We start from the raw sequence: 20,767 nt of genomic DNA, 5'->3' as shown, positions 1-20,767 counted from the left end.
ATCTTAGACATAAAATAAGCAGGTGTGTTGGAAGGTGGCACACTCAACTCTTCAGAACTTAAGGTTCCCTTGGGTCTCTGGAAGCCAAATTAATACCTAGGAGGGATATGTCCCTGGGTTTGGGATTGTGTGGTGTTTACAGTGTACCTTGTTGCATGGAAATTTTCTTGACTTTGGCAAGTGACCTAGTGTCAATCTAACCCATTCTGTGACCAACTTATCCTAACATGGGAGTCTTAGAGTTAGGTGGTGAGTGCTCTACAAGCTTTTAAGTGCTTGACCCACTAATTTTGTGGCTTTGGCTTCTGAGATTCCCATTAGCAACAGCCTTTACCTCATGTGCACATTAATAGAAACCAACAGTGACCAGGCCATGAGAAGGCTTTGTGTACACCACCAGCAATCCCCGATGTGGAACTGGGGACTGGGGAAAGCACTGAACCAGCAGATCCTAATGAATGGGGACCGCAGATGGGGATTCTAATCAAATGGGGGACTGCACACTGCACCAAGGGCTGGGGCTGGGGTTCTGGGTGGAACCATCTGCTAGCTCAAACTGACCCGCCCTGGACTAGACAGCCAATTAGATCAGGAGCCCAGCACAAAAAGAATGGAGCTCAGAAATGAGAGGAACGTACCCATGGCCCTCAGAAATGGTTAGAAAGATAGAGAACTCAAAGTGTTCATGGGTATCAGCCTGTGTTTCTCATTATTCCCAAAGCAGTCAGGAGTTTCCTTCAGATCCAGAATTCTTCAGATTCCAGAACTGTTAAAAAAAAAAAAAGTTCAACCGAGTAAATTTTAAGGATCTTATTGACTTTATTCAATGATTCATGAATTAAGCAGCATCCCATATGGCAGATAGAAAGGAGCTCCAAGGAGCTATACAAAATGGGAAACTTTTATAGGCAGAAGGAGCAGGCACGGCAAAATTTTATTGGCAAGTAGCAGATTGTTTGTAGCAAGGTCACTTGCTTTTAGGGGATGAGAGAGGTCTGTCAGGCAGATTTCCTCACTAGTGCTGACCTGGTGATTCCTGACTGACTGGTTTAGGATTCCATTTCTGGGAGACCCAAAACTGTAATTGAGTTAAGTATTAAGTCTTGGTTTGGTGACGTGGGGCTTAGTGTAAGTGACTCCATTTGGGGCCTGTTGTCTTTGTTTTTAATACTATAATCAAGGTGTTTTCAAAACTCCAAAAGGGCTTGAAGAGTTCCCAGTACAGCAAAGGTATTAGAATATTCCATGACTACTACTATTAGTACTAACAACACACTAATATGATAATATGAGATACAAAGTGTTAAAGACCTGAAGAGACATACAGGGAGTCAGGATGTCAATGGTTCTAACTATCAGTGAGGTTTTCATGGAGAGGCGTCACCTCAACTGGCTTTGAAGGACCAAAGGATTTGTGCCCATAGACATTTTTGGTGGGCCGGGAGAAGTGGATTTCCTACAGTAAGCAAAGACACTGAGATGGAGAAGTATGAAGTAGATTTGTCAGAACACAGAGCTCAGGAAAGGAACAGTGAGAGATTATGCTGGAAAGGAAGGCTTAGAGAAAATATACAATTTGCTCTCTTGCTTTGGTATTCTCATAATGCCAGAAAATATTTTATTTTTATAATGTATATAATCAGTTCATTCAAGAAAACTTGAAAATATAGACATTTCAAAGGCAATAATAATTTTTATTATTTAATAATTTGCTCTATTTCCTTCCATTTTTTTCACAGACAGCTGGGTTTTTTTTTTAAAGCATTGTTCTAATCATACTTTATTGGGCTTTTCAATTATGTTAAACCTTGTATGTGAGATCCATCCTTCAAGAGACATTTCTTTTTTTTTAAGATTTTTTATTTATTCATTTGAGAGAGAGAGAGAGCGTGCACACAAGCGAGAACACAAGCAGGAGGGAGGGTTAGAGGGAGAGGGAGAAGTGGACTCCGCACTGAGCAGGGAGCCTGATGTGGAGCAGAGCTTGATCCCAGGACTCCGGGATCATGACCTGAGCCAAAGGCAGCCGCTTAACTGACTGAGCCACCCAGGCGCCCCTTAAGAGACATTTCTTATGTTCAGTTATCTATAGCATTAGTCTCACAAGAGACAAGAAACCACATGAAAGGGATAAAGGGGCCACTTGGTTCCCGGTGCTGCTGGGAGGGGGCACAAGTCCTCCTTGTTGTTGCAGAGGCTCTGCTCCTCAGGGACCTCCCGACAAGATGGGGGGCTCTGTTGACGGCTCAAAGAGCAGTTTGCCAATCATTTAAACCATCACTTCACCATTCTTGAGTTCTTCTCTTTGGTTCTGTTTTTGCTCTGTAAAGTGTGTCTTAAACCAGTGTTTCTCACATGGTAATGTGCCTAGGAATTACCTGGGGATCTGGTTAAAATGCAGATTGTGATTCCGAAGGTTTGTGGTGGGCTGAGGATTCTGCCTTTCTAACAAGCTCCCAGATGATGTCGATGCCACCAGTCCACAGACCACACTTTGAGAAGCAAGGTCTTAGAGTATTTTCTTTTTCATACCTAAGATGTCTCTTTGTTGCTTTCATACAAGTAAAACAAATTCACTTGGTCAAAACCTTTCTCCCACAAACCCAGATAAATATTGTTTTATTTACTTTTGACATTTTTATTGTGGCCGAGACAGCTGAGGTCAATGTGATTTTTTTTTTTTTTTTTTAGAGAGAGAAAGAGGGCTAACAGGTGGGGTGGAGGGTGGCAGGGAGTCAGAGGAAGAGAGAGAAAGAGAATCTTAAGCAGGCTCCACACCCAGTGCAGAGCCTGACTTGGGGCTTGAGTCCACAACCCTGAGATCATGACCTGAGCTGAAATCATGAGTGGGATGCTTAAAAGACTTAGCCACCCAGGTGCCCTGAGATAAATGTGATTTTGATTCCTTTCTAGGTAAACTATTTTGACCACCTGGATGTTTAAAGAATTCGTTGTTGTGCTTTACTCATATGCTTCAAACATTTCACTCTGATGTGTCTCAGTGTGAATCTCTTGTCTTTGACTTTGCCTTGAATGCAGTGGACTTTTTGGTTGGCATACTCAGGTAAACTCTCTGCAGCTCAGGAAAGTTTCCTCTAGATATGCTCTTAATCATTGTTTCTGATCAATATTGTTTTGACCTAAGTCCTGCTTTTCCCCCAAGGACCTTCAATGATTCTCAGGTTGGATCTCTGACTCCTGTCTTACGGAGATCATTTTCTCTTTTTATTTTGATCTCTTTAGGCTTTTCTCTATAATCTAAAAAAGATTCCGGTTTATCCTCTATATCATAGACTAGGCTTTTCCAGGTCATTTCTGCCCTGGTTCTGCCCCCATTATGGATGTTAATTCTGCTGTTATACTTTTTAAATTTCCTAAAATATTTTCCCATTTTATCCATTTTCATTTCTGTTGTTGTCTTTTCGTGTGGACTCTTTCTTTATTACTTCGGTTCTTTCAAAAAGGCATCCCCTTTAAGCTTTTAGAGAATGCCAAAACTTCTTTATCATTTTTTTCTGGTTCTTCCAGCAAATCATTTCCAGAACGTTGTTCTCCCTTTGTATTTCCAGGCTAATGTTCTCTTTTCCCTTGTTCTGTATGTACCGTAATGAACATTTGTCCTTGTTTTTGTTTCTCAGCATCTGAATCTCCTCCTTCTCCCTTCCCATGCTTGGAGAATCTCCCATTTTATGAAGCAAAGCTTGTCTTCCATATAGAAACTGAAAATCCCAGAAACTCAATTTCTCAGTCTCCCTTACAATTAGAGCACACAGAGTCAGCTCTGCCAGTTAGATGTATCTGCATTGACTAATAGGAGTGGTTCAAAGAAGCAGGGCAGAAGTAGCTAATTCAATTTCTAGAAGCAGCATGGCGGCAGTTCCAAAGAGAGCACCAAGTGTTGGGGGTGTTGGTGGTACAAGCAATAATGTCCATCACCAGCTGTGGTATTAGGGGTGTCACAACAGGACCATTATATAGCTTCATTCCTCTGTATAGTCTCTGAACCTGTTGTATAGTCTGAAAGTAGGCCCTGGAAGTTCCTCAACATCCATTTCATAAATGTATTTTCTGTTTATATTGTCAGAGTCCAATTCACTTCTTACAACTAAGATCCCTGCATGATACAATACAAATCTTTTAAATAGACCCCATAGTGGTCTTATTTTTTGCCTACCATTCCTCAAATGAGTGGTCATCTTCTATTCTTACATGATAGATTATTGATTCTGCTCTGTCCATCTGAGTCCTGGTCAAACCCATTCCCAGAGAAGAGCTGGATGTCATACTCCCTTTTGGCCCAATTCCTGGTGTCTTTAGGCTTTCATTCTGTGCAGATTTTTTGGTTGGGGCTGGGATTTCTAACTCTGAAAAAGTAAAAATATAGGTCTAATGGGGAAAGGGATAGCTCAGTTTTCTCATCTATTAAATCAGAGGATGGGATTCGGTGATCTCTAAGGGCTCCATACTTGTGTATGCATGCAGGTGAGGCAGGTTTAAAGAGACCAGAGACAGGAACCAAACTCACACACTCCCAGTCCCACTGCTTAGAACAACCATCCTGAGCACCGATATGGGCAGCCCATCCCTTGCTCAGAAATTCTCCATGAACTTTGGAGAAAGTCAATGTCCAGGATAGATTGCCTGCTGCCCTGCCACACCCTGGTACTTTCCCCTGTTCTTTTCTCTGAATTACGTTCCCTCCACCCTTTGGTCCAAATTTTGCTAGCTCCATTACCTCCTCCCCCATAACCCATCTTTTTTTATACTCCTCACATTCTATGCTCAAGCCATAATGAACTATTTTTAATTCCTTGATCCTACAGTACTCAGTCTTTCCTTGTGCTATAAGCTTTGCCTGGAACATTCCTCCTTGTCCTACATTTCTTCACCTGTCTAATACCTGCTCCTCTCTCAGGTCCCATCTTATCTATTATTTCCTTCAACAGATCTTCTCTGCCCTCCTTTCTCTAAGACCTATGGGCTCCTTCTATGGGCTGACTCATCCTTAACACAAATCACTCTCTACAGCGATTATGTGTGTGTGTGTGTGTGTGTGTGTGTTTATAACCTTGACTAGCCTCTAGCAAACCCCTTGGCTATGTTTTATTCCCTGTTGTTTCCCTAAAATTTAGTCAGGTGCCTGCATTGTAATAGTACTTGAAAATATTTGTGAAAAAATATAATTATAATTAGAAGTAATTCCTCCCCAACCCTGAACATGAATAGCACTTTAAAATACAATGACTTCCTTCTTTCTGTGAAGTATTTATTTATAGCATATTAGACTCTGTTCTTTTGGAGTAGAATAGATGACTGGTTCAAGTTAATGTTATGTTCGGGAACTTTCATATCAATAGGTACTCAAGAAATATTTGCTTAGAGAAGTCTTGTGTTACAGGGTAAGCAAAAAAACAAAAATAAATTGTCTAAGTGGGACCACTTTGAGAGTGAAAAGCAGTGCTATTAATAATTACTCTGAGACAATAGGCATAAGTTGGGATTGTCCAGAGCAAGTGGGACATACAATCACACTATTTAGCTAGCAACACTCCTTTGCCAGATCATGAAGAGTTGTTTTGTAGACTTTGATTTAAGATAGAAGGTGTTGGGTCAGGGAGAGCTTCTGGCATTATACCTACTCTCTAGGCCAAACTGATATGAAAGATTATCATCTCCTAGTCAAACAGCAAGCAGTGAGTTAGCGATAGGGACACATAAAGGGAGCAGGATTCTTGATTCCCTTTATTCTTTACCCGAGTGAATGCTACTTGCCTTTTGATTAAGTGTGGCACATGCAATGGGAGACATTGCAATTTAGATAATTTTTGAACTGTAATAATTAGTCATTATAAAAAAGAAGGCAACAAAATCAAATCTGTTTCTTCTTCCTACCTCTGCCACAGTGATGAAGCATAATCCTTTACTTGTAATCAGAGGTGGGAATAAAATGTCAAAGCCATATGCTTTAAAGAATTTAATTGGAGATTCATCCATCATCCTAATGCAGTAACCACTTTTTTTTTCCTTAAAGAAAAGCACTTAGAACATTTAGACATAAGTTCAGTGATCTTATATTTAAGAGCTTGATGCTGGTAAGACTTCACATCCATGCTCTACTTGGGGAAATCAAGGCTCAATATATACTGCATTTGGGACAGTTTGTGGTTTCGTTGATCCACATGAGAAGACACCGATGGATGACTTTGACGGTAGTGTTGAAAAGGTTGAGTGGAGATGGGAAAAGCAGTGTTGGGGATTATGAACTCTAGTAGCAGTAGTTTCATTGCACTTAGAGTTTGCTTTTATAGTCATCATTTTATCATATCCATGTCATAAAGTTACAGAAGAAGGTGGACAGTAGATCCCCATCCAGTAGATGAATGAATGAATGAATGAATGAATGAATGAATGACAAAGGCCCTGGCGAAGAAACAACATTCTCAGGGTCATACCTCCATTAGCAGAGTTGGTACTAGAACCCAAGTCTCTTGACGGCCAACCTGAACATCCTCCGCTGTGCTCAGTTATGTGGTTGAGTGCTCCATCTGTGCACGGCATAGGGGACCTACCTGACATTTGTGAATGCCACCAAAAGCCTTCATGCTGCTTGTATTTCTCTTCAGAATATCCTGCAGGGTTCTGGTTCTTTGCCTGGCTGTCTATTAGGCCATGTGTTGTAGGAAAAAAGAAAGCTAATAATAAAGTAGCCTGATGAAATGCAGCTAGATCTTTAGCCAGAGCCTTTCAGTGGCCTGCAGGTATTTGAGCCTACAGGTACACCAAGGTTTATTTGTTTGTTTGGTAGAATCGTCCTAATTTTGTGTATTCAAAATGCATTTGAATTTTTCTGGTGACCATCCAGTGCCCATCTAATGTTAGTGATTGAAATAAAAGCATGTAGTGGAAATTTTTGCTTGAAATTATCCTTGAAAATACTTAGGAAGGTTTTGTGTTAGAGCCCAACCCAGCCTATTTTTCTTCTGGCTTTGGGACTAATTGCTGTTTCTCTGTTGAACACCAGAAGAAGCATCTGGCTTTTAACTGGGGGCCATGCTGAATACAAAATTGGTGTCTTTAAACAACAGAATTAGCAAGGTGAGAGATCACACTACAGAAAGCAGGCAGAGAATGAGAGACCCAGTGTGGGGCAGGTTTGCCTCTCACAGCCCCTGCTCACAAAAGCCTTGGTGGAGGGCATTACTGGTAGCATTTGACTTCTTATCTCTCTCCTCTCTCTGCTCTCGTATTGAATTTGTGAATGTTAAAATAATAAATAATGGGACAGCAAATAATGGGAACCTAACTTCAAAGAAGGGAACAATGGGAGAGAACTTTTTAGCGAAGAATTGACCAGGCTTATCAACTAATTGGAAAGAGGAGTTGGGAAGAGAGAGAAGTCAAGAATGACCCTGGGTTGTGACTGGGGAGGTTGGTGTATCATGGATGGAAACAGGGAGGTGTGGAGAAGAGAGGACTGGGGCATGTGCACTTTGAAGCCATTCTGAGCTTGAAGGCTCTCAAATGAAGGCTGACTAATTTATACAGGATACGACTTTAATCCATAACTCAAAAGCAAGATGTGAAAATTTGAAGATTGTTTATAATTGAGAGCTTCCAATTAAAATTAAATTTATTGTGCAAAGGAGGAGAAACCTAGTGTCATTCAATTGGAAGTCCACCCCACCCTTCCTCTGGGAATGCACTAACAAAGAATGTCTTAAGCTAATTGGGTGAGTGAAAGGCCAAAGGTTAGAAATATGGGTAAAAATCTTATTGAATATTTCAAAATAATATCCCAACACAAACCATCTGGCATGGATTCCTGAGAAGATTCAATTGTCAAAAGAAGGAATGCAACGTTCCAAATATGTATTATTGTTTTTTATCTTCAAAAACAAAAAAAGCACTTTAGAGGCGCCTGGGTGGCTCAGTGGGTTAAGCATCTGCCTTGGCTCAGGTCATGATCTCAAGGTCCTGGGATCCAGTCCTGCATCAGGCTCCCTGCTGAGTGGGTAGTCTGCTTCTCCCTCTGCCCTTCCCCCATGTTGTGCTTGGGCGCGTGCGCGCTTTCTCTCTTTCAAGTAAACAAATAAAGTCTTTTTTAAAAAAAGCACTTTATTGGGGCACCTGGGTGGCTCAGTCAGTTGAGCATCTGACTCTTGATCTTGGCTCAGGTTTCCATCTCAGAGGTGTGAGTTCAAGCCCCTCATTGGGCTCCACTCTGGGTGTGGAGCCTACTTTAAAAAAAAGCACTTTATTGTCTTTGTGTTATTATAGACACACAGGAACATTTAAAATAATATATATTTATTGTAAGAAAATTTAGGTAAGTCAAAAGAAGAAATCATACTACCATTTAAAGATAACCACTTTTAAAACCTTCGTTCATAATCTTTCAGATCCTTTTTTTATACATCTGTACTTTCTTTTCCACTTTAAAATATCATGTACCCAAGAAAAATGAAAATATATGTCCACACAAAGAGTTGTACATGAAATGTTCATAGCAACATCATTCATAATGTTCCCAAAGTGGATAAAACCCAAACATTCAGCAACTGGTGAATGGATAAACAGATATGGCATATTCATCCAGTGGAATATTATTTGGCCATAAAAAAGAACAAAGTATTAATACATGCTACAACATAGATGGATCTTGAAAACACTATGTTAGGTGAAAGAAGCCATATGCAAAAGTTGACACATTGCATGATTCCATTCACATGAAATGTCCAGAATATGCAAATCTAAAGAGACAGAAAGTAGATTAGGGGTTGCCTGGGGCTGCAGATTGGAATGGGAATGACTGTAATTGGGTACAAGGTTTCTTTTTGGGATGACGGCACTGTTCTAATGTTAGAATGCAGTAATGGTTATATAATTCCATAAATTTATTAAAAATCGTGTATGCTTAAAATGAGTGAATTTTATGGCATATAAATTATACCTTAAATAAAACTGTCAAAATATTTACTCTTTTCATTCACCTGAAACTGTACTTGAAAATATAAATCTAATCAAATCCCTATTGTTGGTCAGAGATGCTCTCTCCTACCCTGATATCTGCTGTGATTTTCCAGAAGTGCGTGAGGATGTGTATTGCAGCTATGAATGAGGCAAAGCACATCCTAAGGCCTATCCTTGGATGCCCAGATTATAAAGAACTAGCAGACCTTCTTTAGCAGTCATATAATACCACAAAGTGTTCTAGGGGCCAGTGAGGCCATTAAGACCAAGACCGCAGAGATTTAACCTTTGGACAGCATCCTTTACCTCCTTGCTGCTGTTGTAAAGACAAAAATGTGTGCTCCATGTCTGTGTTCTGCCAACAAGCCCTGGGGTCTATCTCCAGGCTCACTGTCACCTGTTAAATCGGGAGGCTGTCAGCTGAAGTGTCAGGTCAGAGCATCCAGTGGTCCATTGGGAATTCTCAGCCAAACTACCTCATTGACCCTTTCCCTTGGAATTGGTATGACATATTGTCTTTGTGTTAGCATGTAGGATAGGTGTTGTGTCCATTTTTCTCAACACTGAATTCCTAGGCCTAATACAGTTAGTAAGTGCAGAGTAGACACTTGTCAGAATAAAAGGGTGTTGTAAACCATCTCCCTTTGTGTTTTGGAGTCTCTAAAACTTTTAATTGATAATGGACCCAAGAGGTACTAAAGTTCCATCCATCAGCATTTCCGCCACCAGACTGGCCCCCAGTCAGACCGAACAATCTGACCTCTGACCTGACTGGCTTCCAGGCATGGTCCCAACTCTTGTATGTTCTGGGCTTACCTGAGGTCAAAAGCCAGCAGATTTGTGCAACAGCCTGTGTTGGGATTGGCCAAATACATTCAGATAATGTGCTCCAGATAATGCAAACACTGAGTACTCTACAGTTACTGGCTGAAAGCCAGGTTTGAAAACTGGGTAAAATTGTACAAAAACCCAGGGGCAGATACAAGTCACTGTGTGTCCATATTTGCTTGATTCCTCTAAGCCAGTAGACTTTGTGACAGTCTTTTCCCTCAAGAAAAGACCTAGTATTCAAAATAGGGAGAAATATCCATTTAGGAAGTCTGATGATGTGTTCCTTTTTTTTAACTTTTTTACATTGAGATCATTTTTTCTCATTGTACAATGAGGTGTGAAGAACAGAGAGTAAACAAACCTTTTGTAAATGGCTTCATTATCTTTAATGCTGCATTTATGAAAAGCCTACCACTACTGTTTACTACATCAAGTTTTCATCTCTTTACAAAAGGCTGATGCTTATCTGGCCTGGCCAAAGGTCATGTTTGCATGTGCACTGGTACAACAGTCTTAGGAACAGAACTAAGTTCAATTATAGAGCTGGTACATCAAATATTAAAACTGTCACTTGTGCTTAGTTTGTCCTGGAAAAAGGTAAACTTGGGTGTTCTTTTAAGAATTTATGTGATATGAAGTGGCAGAATTACCATTGCTCTAATTCTGTGTCTACTGCTATAGAACTCTATCCTTACCTAATTTATAAAATTTATACATGTTAAATATGGGAAGGCTTAGATCTGTGCACACCAGGGCACATTGTAATACATGAGAAATCACCCTCTCCTTCCCCTGCATGCCTCCCAGCCCTTGCCCAGAGTCATGGTCTAAGATAACATGACTAATGTTCCAGAGGGAAGGCATCAATTGTGTTGCTTTTCTAGCCAAGATGAAGGATTCACTCGTTCACTCACTGGATAGCATTTGGTCCTAAGTCCCAAGATCTGCCTTGATTGCTGGGGACGAGAAATGAACAACACAGGAAGCCTACTGCGAAGGGTTTTATGTTTGAGAAGAAGAGATCAAACACACTTAAAAAAATTTATAATGCAATGGGACAATCAAGTATGTACATTTTCTAGAAGATAGAGCAATTATTTTCATATCCAGTGGAGAAGACTCGGAGGGAAGGAGCAACAGGGAGAAGATTGCTTGGAAGGGAGCTGGCAGGACAGGTAAAACCTGCATTTGTGGATATGGGCCCAGGAAAGTATTTTAGGAGGAGGAAACTAAATGAGAAAAGGCTGGAAGCAAAAAGTACTGGAAGCTCTGTGTGCAAGTGTGTGTGTAAGTGGTGGTGATGGTGGAGGGCTGGAGGTGCAGTCTGTGGGGCAGCCCATGAGGGCTCGATCACACAACCAGGAAGGGACAGCTGAAGAGTTCGGACTCAATGCCATTGATATCATGAAACTTCAGAAGTTTCAGAGGATAATGTGGCAGGCTACCCTTTGAGAAGATGAATTTGGTCAATAGGTTGAAAGTAGTGTTGAATTGAAGATCTGGGAGAATGTACGAGAATATCAAATCTAAGAACCTATTATATGGATAAAGAACTTGAGACCAGAGAGAAAGTGACTTGCTCTGAGGTTACACAGCAATTTGAGGGCAAGGAAAGGATTACTCACCTTCCTCTCCTCTGCCTCCCTTGCCAATCCTGGTTCTACTTCCAAATGGTCAGGCTCCTGTTATTCTTCCTCTCCCTTCCTCTGGTCTGCTGACATTCAGGCCTTATCTCTTGAGGGAGATGTCTGATTTTATTTAAACACATAGGGCCTATACTTCCTGCATAATCTTCTGCCTTTGATCAGGAAGAAGAAGGGGTGGGGGGAAACAGCTGGATGTGTACAATGATCAAGGCAGGCACTGTGTTAAGGACTCAGAGACAAATTAGCCCCAGTCCAGTAGTAGAGAAAGACAAGGTGATCAATGACATAATCCAGAGTCACACGGACTGAGGGTAAGCAGAGTGACAGGAATATTTTTTGGGGGCAAGGCATCCATTGGAGGTGGTGGTAGGGGCAAAAAGGAGGTGATATTTTTGGGGAGTCCGAAGAGGTTAGGTAAGGGTTGCCAGGTGGATGGAGAAGGAAGGGCACTGCTGTGAAAAAGAAGAACCCATGAAAAGGCAGATGAATGCAGATAGGTAAGAAGTGTTTGGAAAACCATGAGACCTCCGTTGGCCGCAGGGTGGTTGCATGGGCAGGATGGGCAGAGATGAGGCTGAAAGGCTGTGCTAACCACACCAAAGGGGTTTGGCCTGATGCGTTTAAGCTGGGTAGAAGCAACATCAGGTTGGTGTTTAGCTTCCATCTTCCCTGCTCTTCTTGTCCTTAGTATTTCTCCAATAGCCTCTTCATATCTATTCCCTTTGGTCAGCTGTGGGGGATTATGAGTTCTGCACACTGGAGTGTTCTGACTGAGACCAGATGTTCACTCAGCAACAGGCGAGCTACTGCCAGGCTGCCTGGGCTCAGGGGGGAGTCTCAGCTTCCCCATGTACCAGCTCTGTGTTAAGAGCAAGCTACTTAACCTCCCTGGGCTTTACTTTCCTTGTGGGCAAAAGGGCAAAATAGAGAAAAATAATACTGTTGACCTTAGAAAGGTTTTGTGAGGTTAAATACAAAGCATATGAAAAGTCTTCAGAATACTGCCTCGCTTCTCTTAAGCACGGGGACTGGACTGCCAGGAGCTACACAGAGGCCTTTGGGTAAGGGGCTGTAGCGGATGGAAGGGAATGGTGGGACCACAGCCTGCATTCCTGGAAGTTTTGTGTGCCATCACTGGAACAGTGAGAATGCTCTTGTAGGCCTTCGGACCACCAGCTTGCCATCCTGGGATCACAGGACCTCTGCCCCACCTGAAATCCTGTTTCCTTTAGTCTCTGAATGGGTAATCCTGTATTTTTCTGGCATTGAATCTGCAAATTCACACAATGTTTCCTTCTTTCTTAAGCCCCTGAACACAGCAGGTTTTAATGGGCATGTTGAAAAAAGTGAGAATACAAAAGAAACCAGATCAGCAAATGAGAATGAAGCTTTTGACATGGGTTTGCACTGATGACTACCCCACATGCCCTTGACCAAGCATCCAATTTATGACTCTGCTTCTTATACTCCTGGTGAGTGCCTCATGAGTTGAAACGATCTTTCCTGATTAACTTTAATGCTTGTGCTAACACCATGTCCACCTGAGCAATTCCTCAATATTTCAGAAGAAACATAGGGATCTTCCCCAACACACCCATACAACAGTTTGAACATAATTAGTAGCATTTCTGGATCCAACACAGCACTCTTATAATGTGTATGATGGAGGAAATGAATGACTCTAATTAGACCTTATTAAATCTTATTAATCCTCATTAGAACCCTATTATTCTTTATAAGTGGGTTACTAGGGAAAAGAAAAAAGAAATGCTGGTCAAGTCCCGTTATTTTGGATGGGGATTGGGTGAACCCATTCTTACTTTGAGTGATACCAGGGTTTTTTGGTATTAAACAACAGCATTCAGAATACGAGTTTGCTGCAATGTTGAAGATAGACTAAGTGAATTGTGTTGTAATAGGATCTGACTCTTGAAAGTCCCAGGACAAAATCTCTTTGAAGAGCTCATATTTCCTATTTCAAACTATATTATTAGTTGCAAAGAAAAAAATATTTCATGATTGCATGGCATGGGTACTCTTTACCTTATCTCTGCTATTTTCAATTTTTGCAGGTATAGCTGGGAAATTGAGAGGAAGAGAGATTAAGTAATCTGAACCCAGGAATGTCTGAATTAAAAGACTGCACAAAGAAGGTGCTCAAGAAACGGTAAGCGCAATAACCTGTGTTTCTACATTCACTTCTTTAATTCTTGGTTGAAAAAAAATCCCTCCAAATCCAAGAAGAACCAAGTTCTGGAAGTTTCAAGAATAAGTACTCTCAACATCCATGAATGGGAATTATGTCCTGCTGGGAGTCAGAGCCTCCTTATTGGGTGGACACCCGCCCCCACCATTAGTCATGCGACCTGGATAGGGGGAGGTGAGTTCATGTGTTAGCTCAGTCCTTTATTTTGTGTTGGGCAAATCATTTTACCTGCTTTTTTATCCTCAGATATTAAAGAGGGACTACAATTTGTCCCACCTAACACAAAGACCTAATAAACCGTGAAAAAGCACTTTCATGATATGCTGAGGTGAGGGATGATTATTTTAGGTACCAGGAGGCCAGAAATACAAAGAAACAAACTCTACAGCCTTGAGTGCCTTCCAGGCACTAGCTGCTGAACATTACAACCTCTTGACAAAGTAAATGGTGGTTTTCATGGTTGCTCGTATTTACAAATGTCAGAGGGAAAAAAATCCGACTCAAACCTTCCAAGAACAGGCTTGCCTCTATTCAAACCAGTTCACCCAGTTCACAGATTTTTTTTTTCCTTTTTTTTTTTTTGAAGCTGTAAGCTCACAGCAAGCTTTCTGGGCTTCTGGGACAAGGCTGGGAAGTAAATGCTAAACTGCAGGGGTTCCTCTGTGTACAGGACAGAGGAAGCTGCCCTGAAGCAAATGATTGTCACTGCTACTCAGGGCTGTCAATCAGAACCTTCCAGGAACTGACTCGGGGACCAAGAGAAGTTGGCAAGCTCTTCACAGGGTGGTCCGCGTTGTCCAGGGACACGTAGCCTGTTTCACGGCTCAGTGGGATGAAAGGGGTCAGGGCCCTGCCTGGCGGCGGGAACACGGCTGGGAGCCTAAGCATCGGGTACCGCGCTTGGATCTGTGTTGTGTATGACCCTGGGCAAGTCATTTCTCTTCCCAGGGCTTCGGTTTTCTCCTGTGTGAAGTGGGCGGGTTGGGAAGTTGGTCTTTGCCAGCTCTGCCATCCAGTAGGTTCATGAATGTTGCTGGGAATCCAGGGAGAGGCTCAGGAGCGAGATCTCCGAAGGGAATTCCATGGCAGTGTGTCTTCTGCTGAGGCTCAGCGCCCTAAATTGGCGCTTCCATAGTAGACACGTCCCCCCATTTCTTCAGCAGCCCCTCCACTCAGCCGCTTCCTCCTTCTACGTCTGCTTCCTCTTCCTCCAGCGCAGGCAAAGCCTCCACACCTCCCTCTTTCCCTTTCTCCTTTGCAAGCTCCCTGCATCCCCGCGTCTCCTCCTCTTCCTCCCAGGAAGTAACATGCCCTCCGCGCGCCCACCTTCTGGCCTAGCCGCAGCCCCAGCGGGCGCCCCCTCCCCCGCCAGGCAAGCGCTGCGCGGCGGCCCCGCGGGCACACGCTCTCCCATACCTTACATGGACAAATGCGTGCAGGCAAAGTCAGGAATTCAGGCCCCTGACGTCAGCCTCCAGCTCTCAGGGCACCGCACGGGAGCCCGAGGGGAGGGGGTGGGGACGGTGGGGAGGAAGGAGGGGGAAAGGCACCAACCAGCAGCCGCTCCAGCCCTGCCGAAGTTTCACTTTTTGTCTGTGGGTCCGCTCCCGGGCCCCGCGCGAGCTTTCCCGGGATAAGTAGCGATAGCGAGCAGGGGAGAGCCGGGCGCTGCAAGGTAAGGGCTGGCTGCACGGCCCGGGGCGCGGGGCACGGGGCGCGGGGCGCGGTACGGGGCGCGGGGCCGGGCCTGTCCGGGGCCGGGGACAATGGGAGGGGGAGTGCCCGGGCACCTCCTCCTTCGCCTCTGCCTCCGCCTCCAGCCGCCGCCGCCGCCGCCGCCGCCGCCGCCGCTGCCCCGGCTGCCTCCTCCCCGAGGTATTGTTGCAAATCCTCCTTCCTTCCCCCCACCCTCCGCTCGCGGGCGCCTCGGGAACCCCCGGCCCTCCCCTGGCGCGAGCGCCTCCGGGGAGGCAGGAGCGCGGGGCGCAGGGCGCGGAGCGCGCGCCCAGCCCGGGCCCCAGGGCCCGAGGTGCGGAAGTGCCGGCCGCGGCGCAATCACGGGGTGCACGCATGGGGGAGGGGGACCCCGAGGTTTCGGGAAGCGCCGACCTGGGGCTGGGCGGGGTTGGCGCCCTTCCCCGAGCGCCCCCTGCCCGGGCTTTTCAGGGCGTCCAGGGGGCGGGGCCACACCCAGCCGCCGGGAGCTTTCGCGGAATCCCAGTTGTCACAGTGGAAAGGGCCTAGGAACCCGGTAATTCGAGTCCCCCCATTTTACAGTCGGCTCAGTTGAGGCCCAGAGAGAAGGAGGGCCTCCTCGGAGTCACTCTGTAGAGGCCGAGCCATAACTGACATAGAAGGTTCCCAATTCCTGGTTCTTTTTCTCCAAGCATTTCTTCAGCACCAACTTTGTGCCACGCGTTGTGCTGAGTGTGCGGGGTCAGAGAGGCTGGTGGGGCCCATCCCCTGCCCTCAGGGAGCGCGCAGTCAACCGAGGTGCCCAAGCTGACCCGAGTGCAGAGTGCGGGGGGTGAGGGGGGTGGGAAAGCCATGGATAAAGTTTTCAGGCGCTTAAGGAAAGGAGTTTGATTTCTCCCTTTGGAGGGGCCGCGCTTTATCAAGGCTTTGAAGGATAGGGGGTTTCCTGAAGCCAGCCAGCGACAGGAAGGCCATTTGCGCGGGGGTGGGGGTGGGGAATGCAGACCAGAGAAGACTAAATAAAATGTGGAGAGTGGAGATGAAACTGTAAATGTGACTGTGTTGGGGGCATAGGGTTGGATGGAGGGGGTACATGAGATGAGATAAAGAGTGGAATTGTGCCTGAGTACTCGACAGAGCGACGCCTTTGGGACTAGGGAGTGCTCCGGGAACTGAAAGGGCTCTCTGGCTTCCCTTTCCCTCCCAGGGATTCACTGCCTTCCTGACCTCAACACAAAATGCAAAAATGTAGGGTCATCCCTGAGCTGCTTTCCTAGTACCAGACTCAGTTAACTTTGTTTCCATTACCCTTTTCTAAATTGCTTGCCTCCTAATGAAACTCATTTTCACTAAGGTGTTAGTGACTTAATGGCTTACCTTTCCCAGCACTTGTGCATTTTAAGAAAGTCTCTACATAGAAGGAGGGAAAGCAGCTAACTGCCCCCCACCCCCAATTCCTTACTCTCCCTCACTCTTACAGGTAGGAAAACGAACATAGAGGCCCAGAGGAGGTGGGTGCTAGTTCTGGAGCCTACAGTGAGTAATGGTGGATGGTGGGGGGCCCAGAACTCGAAATAGGGTTCTCTCCACTCCACAACCAGCCTTCCTTCCTTCCAGGTTCCTGCCAGCACCAGGGGTCAGTTAAAAGGAAGAGTGTGTATCTTGAATTTAATCTTTGCAAGGCAGTCCCCCATCCACAACATCCAGGCTTTTATAGTCTAGAATGTAGACTCTAGATGGGAGATGAGTAGTTGGGGTTAGCTGTCTGGTTGAGGGTACAGGCCTGGGCCCTTTGGGTCAGGCATTCTCCCAGGCTTCTGCTCCTTGTAAGCAGTGGGTGGGCCTAGAGTTGGCTTTGGGGATGGTTGGAGGGAGGAGAAGCTGAGGTGCTGAGCTGGTTACTACGGCTGGGACTGAGGTAGGACTCGTTTTGTGGTGACATGTTCTGGTGGAGAAGTCACTGTTCTGGGAAGGTAGACAGTTCCAGACAGTGGTTGGTGGAGAGGAGGCTTCATTATGAAGGGAGTTGGGGTATGACTTGAAGTCCTCTTTTGAGGGTTTTGATCAGGCTGGGACATGATTGAGAGGGGGAAGAACTGGCATTGGGAGGCCTCCTGCTGCCCAATTCCAGTGAGAGAGGCAATAATTTGGCCTAAGAGTATTCTCAGTGGGTGTTCATTCATTTACTTGGCATATATTACCAAGTACCTATTATGGGCCATTGGCAAATATGAAAAATTTGTAGCAGGTTTCTAAATTTACTGAGACAAATAAATTTTATTTCATTAATTCTAAAACACACTTCACATTTTAATATGACTGAAATTGGGTTCTCTTATAATCACAGATGTGTCATGGCTGAGCAGTTTTTCATTCTAAGTTGATAATGGTACATCTTAACAGTTGATGGTTAGATTTGATAAAATTTGTTCATTATACCCTTTATGAATGTGCAGGGCTCTGCACTTGATTAAACAGTTTCCCATCAGATATTCCATTTGGATATCAAACAATCCCCCCGAGAACTGGGCTTGGTAACACTGTCATCAGCATGTGAACCTTTGCCCAAGGTCACAGGGCTAATTAGAGATGTGCTCAAAATTACAGCCCAGAACTTTGATCTTGGTGTTAATATGTGACTTGACTTCACTGTGAACTTGGCACCGGTTAATTGGGAACAGGGAAGAGTCTGGTTGGATTTGATTTCAGAACTATGGCTTAAGATGCTGGGATAATGATGGGTTTTTGGTCAAGACAGATGATGCCTGGTGACCTGGTAAAAGCAGGGGATGGAACACGCAGCTAATTTGTACACAGAAAGGAGAAGAGCAGTGCGTGAGGTGCACAAGTTCTGCAACTAGCTGGCCCCAGGAGTACAAAGATGAGGGAACACAGCCCCTGTCCTCCTTGAGAGCACAAGTGTGTGTGTGTGTGTGTGTGTGTGTGTGCTGTTATAAGGGTATGTTTTGGCTGCTCTGCATTGAGGAGGGTCGACTTCAGGGAAGCAACCACAGAGGGAGTGGTGTCTGAAGAGAATCTTTAGGGCTGAGTAGGACTTGCCCATGTGGAAGAAGGACAGGTAAGATAGGGATTTCGGATGTGTTGGGCATATGCAGCCATAGGGAAGGTTTATGCGTGAGGCTGTGTTTGGAATGAGCAGCGTGAAGGGGGCTGTGGGAAATGGAGATTTAAAAATTTAATTTGCTAAGTAGATTTAAATTTATCTTGTAGGCTGAAGGGTCATTACATGCATCTCTAGAGATCGACTTGAGAATGCACCAGGGCGGGGGTTCTGGAAGTGGGGGGTTCTGGAAGTGGGAGGTTCTGGAAGTGTTGCTGGGATTAGGTATTTGGATGGTAATGCAGGAAGCACAGTAACACATTTAGTAACTGTTTGAAGGAACCTGAGACTTTGACCCTGGTCAGTAATTAGGAGTCCTAGTGCAGTGTGTGCATTGGTGGGACTTTTCCTGGAATGTGGCATTGGAAGGCTGCGCCTTGCTGGAAGAAACCCTGGTGATGAAGGAGGAGGTAAAGCTGTGTTGCAGGTGGGAAGCTGCTATCTGGGTGGAAATCTGTGGGCTTGGAGGTGTGTATGAGCTAGAGGTGAGGCAAGGGAGAAGGTTCGAAGCAGAAGTGTGGTATGGGAGTCTGGTCCACAGTTCCTGGATGTGTGGTGCGAATGGCTGGTACATTCCTTTGTGGGTCACAGAAATGAGACAGAACACTGATGTACTCATGAGGACTTCACCTCTCCTCACTGTCTGTGAATAGGGTGGGCGGGTGTCAGGAGGCTTAATGGGATTCATGCCTGGCAGCAGGTGAACCACAGAATGGAAGCTAGAAAATGTTTATCTTTTTATCATTCTTTCTTAATAACAGTAATAATAATATAGTAATAATTTTGACAGTTTTCTGAGTGCTTCCCAGGTGCTTATGTAATTCTCATACTGATGGATTAAAGGAGGTTTTATGATTTTCGGTCTTATTTTGCAGATGAGAAAATGAGTTTTTTGTTAAGCAAGGTCACACACCTGCTAGTGACATGGCTAAGTTTTCAGCCTTTGCCTGATCTATAGCTTCATCACTGTTCTCTGTGTCCACAGAATGGAAATGCAAATCAGTGGTGTTTTCCAGTGCTCTTCCTTGGAATTTAATTCAGTTCACATGCACCGGGCCTGGTGGGATCACAGTCGAAGGTTTAAGTGCTCGAACAGGCTTCTTACTTCCACATGCTGCTGCCCAGCCCCTTCTCTCTCAAGATACTACCATTCCCTCTACCCATTGGGTGTCTTCTCTCCCAAACCTAGCCAGACAGAACAGAGCCTCTCCAGCAAACCATCGGCCCCTCCCCCCACATCGTTCCCTCCTCTGTAGTGATAAGGCTTTGATGTATCCCTATAGAGAGGCAGTTGGGGCAATAAAATCACTCAAGAAGGGAAGTGAGGGAGGGTCTTGATCCCCGTCCTTGCCCTTGACCTGTGGCTCCTTCCACAATGCTGGATGTCCTCTGGACTTGAGCTGAAGAGCTCCTGTTGGATCCTGCCTGCTCTTCTTCCGGTCATGCACACTCCTTCCTGCAAGATGGCTTTCCAGCTCAGGACTCTGAGGGATCAACTCCAGTTCTTCCTGTGGCCTACCTGCCTCAGGTGGATCATTTGCATTTCACTGACTCAGAGATAAAGGCATTTTCAGGTGAGGAGACAGACGCTAGGACTGGCAGTCAGCCAAGTAAACAGGACCTTGCCTATCTCATCTTTACATTCCTCTGGTCTCTGGTGCTCTGAAGATGTTCAGTACTATTTGTTCAGTGAATGAACAGCGCTCGCTGACACAATATAGGCACCAGTCACCACTTGACTTTATATGTTTGCTAATCTTTGTCCCTGCTGAACTTTAAAATAAGCTTCCCGAGGATTGAAAAAATGCCTGCTTTGTGAATGGCCATATCCCCAGGCCCAGAAGAGTGCCTGTCACATGGTAGGTGCTTTGGAAGCATTGGTTTGGTGAAGAAAGGGATTGATGTATTTCACTGCAACCACACAATAGCAATGATGGGGGAGAGGGCCTTTGACCAACCCAGAAGCTTGGGCCCGTGGAGTCCCAGGACTGGATGGAGGACCAGCTAGGCTGTAGCCTGCCCAGGTGGCATTGGCATTGGGCAGTCTCGTTGTCAGGGTGAAGACTAGGGCCCGGCAGTGTAGAGAGGAGTCTCTTCAGCACGCCATCCGAAGGCTGAGTGCATTTGCAGCTCTTCTTTCGCTTTTCCTTCCACAGCCAGGTGGTCCTGTTGCCCTTGAACCTTATGTTTTTCTCGATCCGTGCCTTTGCCTGTACTGTTCTCCCTGCCTGGAGTTCCAGGCTGGCCAGTCTCTGCCTGTTGTAAACCTATGTCCCTTTAAACTCAAGGCCCAAACCC

General features: G+C 44.9%; 1 protein-coding gene across 4 annotated transcripts in view; it reads left to right on the top strand.

Moving 5' to 3' along the window:
* The first annotated feature begins 13,296 nt into the window (after positions 1–13,296).
* LPP (LIM domain containing preferred translocation partner in lipoma) overlaps positions 13,297–20,767 on the top strand; it is a 646,157-nt gene continuing 638,686 nt past the window's right edge. For 2 of the 4 annotated variants that reach the window (XM_032406922.1, XM_032406920.1), the window contains exon 1: positions 13,297–15,328. The gene's annotated coding sequence lies outside the window, so the exon portion shown is untranslated. Of the gene's footprint in view, positions 15,329–15,462; positions 15,529–20,767 lie in introns of those variants that run through there. The other 2 variants (XM_032406921.1, XM_032406924.1) reach the window with 2 other exon arrangements.

This window comes from Phoca vitulina, unplaced genomic scaffold (genome assembly GCF_004348235.1).
Source record: "Phoca vitulina isolate PV1807 unplaced genomic scaffold, GSC_HSeal_1.0 scaffold8, whole genome shotgun sequence".
Lineage (NCBI taxonomy): Eukaryota > Metazoa > Chordata > Mammalia > Carnivora > Phocidae > Phoca > Phoca vitulina.
The sequence above is the reverse complement of the archived record's forward strand: the minus strand, read 5'-3'. Positions and strand labels throughout refer to the sequence as shown.